Source organism: Solea senegalensis, linkage group LG20 (assembly GCF_019176455.1).
Source record: "Solea senegalensis isolate Sse05_10M linkage group LG20, IFAPA_SoseM_1, whole genome shotgun sequence".
In the NCBI taxonomy this organism is placed as follows: Eukaryota; Metazoa; Chordata; class Actinopteri; order Pleuronectiformes; family Soleidae; genus Solea; species Solea senegalensis.
The window spans coordinates 14,584,927-14,587,168 of NC_058039.1; the positions used below are offsets into that span (position 1 = coordinate 14,584,927).

The window sequence follows — 2,242 nt, forward strand, 5'->3', positions numbered from 1 at the left end:
ATCATTTACTGTGTATTTAAGGATGGACCAATTTAGCATTGGCTAAATGTAACGTGTAAATATTGTAAGACTGTGTACAGTTTTGTACTGTTATTTATGCACCTCTGTAACTGTATCATAATGCATTACCGTTAGCCCGAGTTATTGTCTGCTGCACTTTTGCCTCTTTTCAATAAACACAAAGTATATTTTTTATATAAAAAAAAACCAAACCCTGCACACGTTGTCTCGTCCCTGCCGCTGGAAATAGAACGCGCAGAGTTGCCAGCGTTCTAAAAACAGCAGCTGTGGACTTTTTTTTTTTTTTCGATGAAACAGCAGCAGCCTCACGCGGCGTTACGTAAGAGCAGCCGGGAATAGAGAGAATGGAGAGTGATACAGAGAGCAGGCTCCACTCTGTCTGTTCACACACACACACACACATCAGTATCCACACCAGCAAAAGTCTTACTAATTGTTTTAAACCGTGTGGATGTAGTATTATTCCTTGTGCCCACTCTTGTGTCTATGTTTAGGCGTGGTTCCAAATAAGACCACATTGGCAGGATGAGTAATGTTACACAGGCGCGTAAGACGTGTAATTCCAAGGGAATCGACTTGTATTTCAACACCAAGTCGGTAATGCTTTACTTCTAATTTTATTCACATGTCATTACAATCACAGAGCGTGTCTGCTCCTCCTCCTGGAAGAAAAGCCGTGTGCTCGAGCCAGCCTGGTCTGCCAGTGATGTGTTGCTCTTTTATTCTTCCACAAACCGTTTTGTACGTTCTGTACTTTTATTCTTTATTTTTCTTTGTCTCACACCTTCCTTATCAACATTTTGGAAAATTTCTCACCAAGACTGAGAGGAAAAAGACGTCTGTGAGACATGTGCCGAGCACAAGACTATAGTTGACTTAACCAATCCCACGTGGAGGAAATTCACTGGTTATAACAAGTGGCAAATATAAATACAAACTGAGCAATTTAAACAGAAATAGGATAATAATATAAGAAATAAGGACATTCGGGTGTATCTTCATGGAGAGGACGTTGACTCTAAGGACAAAACTACCTTTTCTTCATCTTACACGGATGATTTTTATGCATAAATCTAACTACAATCATAAAGAGGAAAGGCCAAAAGTGTCATAAGCAGTTAAAACACTTATCATGTTGGTGTGCACGTCAGTAGATATGTGTACGCTGTGGGCGAGGACCAAAATGCAGTTTATGGAGAAATAAAACTACACAAAAAAACATAACAATGAACAGATCTTAGCCTATAGCAACAAAGAGTGAAACTCATAAGACAAGTGAAACACATCAGGGGCGCCGCAGACAATCACAGACGAAGGGAAAAAAGGGACACAGACAGGAAGTAAACGGGACGAGACCCATTTGGAAGAGACTACAAAATAAGACGCAACGAAAACTGAGAGTCGGAGAAAAAAGATCAACAAAATCCACAGTCTGTTTGAACCTGTACTGAGTCACAGCTGAAAGAAACACTTGTGCAGAGGAGACAACCAGCAGTCTGTGAGTAGATAGTTCCGCTGTGCTCAACTAGTTTCTGTTTAAAGCACATAGATGTTGCTCAAGCTAAGGAACTACATGACCTTGACGTGATTCGAACACGCAGCCTTCTGATCTGGAGTCAGACGCGCTACCGTTGCGCCACAAGGCCTTGCTTTGTGTCTGTCCCTGTTTGTTGCTGGTCACCTGGTTGTGACCCGGTTGCGATGTTTAAATAATAACTCTTGACAGAACATGTATGTAACAGTTGAGCATGTGTAGCTTCATCATGGAGGGGGTGCTACTTTTAAGTATCCGTATCCGGTAAATTGGACACTCTAAATTGACCGTAGGTGTGAGAGTGGATGGTTGTTTGTCTCTATGTGTGTCCCTGTGATGGACTGGCGAACTGTCCAGGGTGTGACCCCGCCTATCACCCTATGTCAGCTGAGATTGGCCCCCACGGTGGGTGCTTTCTTTCTTTCAGTGTTTTTTCTTTTGCATTGATGCTGTTTTGGAAATGTCCCGAGCTCCAAACAATCGCGGTTGTTCCGTGTGAGGTGGAGAGGTGGAGCTGTAAATAGTAGAATTTCGGAGCTAGTTATGGCATTAGAGTTCAAAGTTTTATTGAAAACGCAGATGAGAGGAAATGTTGGTGGTTTGCGCTGGCAGAGTGCGCACACGCACGCAGTGACTGCTTGAAGAGCGCTCTTTTCTTCAGCCAGGGCCTCGTCTAGTTTTACACAG

The 2,242-nt window shown here is 42.8% G+C and overlaps 1 non-coding gene across 1 annotated transcript; it reads right to left on the minus strand.

Annotated features, from left to right (window-relative positions):
• Positions 1-1,595: 1,595 nt before the first annotated feature.
• trnaw-cca lies at positions 1,596-1,667 on the minus strand. Its single transcript has one exon. It is a non-coding gene; the product is annotated as a tRNA-Trp (tRNA).
• Positions 1,668-2,242: the final 575 nt, after the last annotated feature.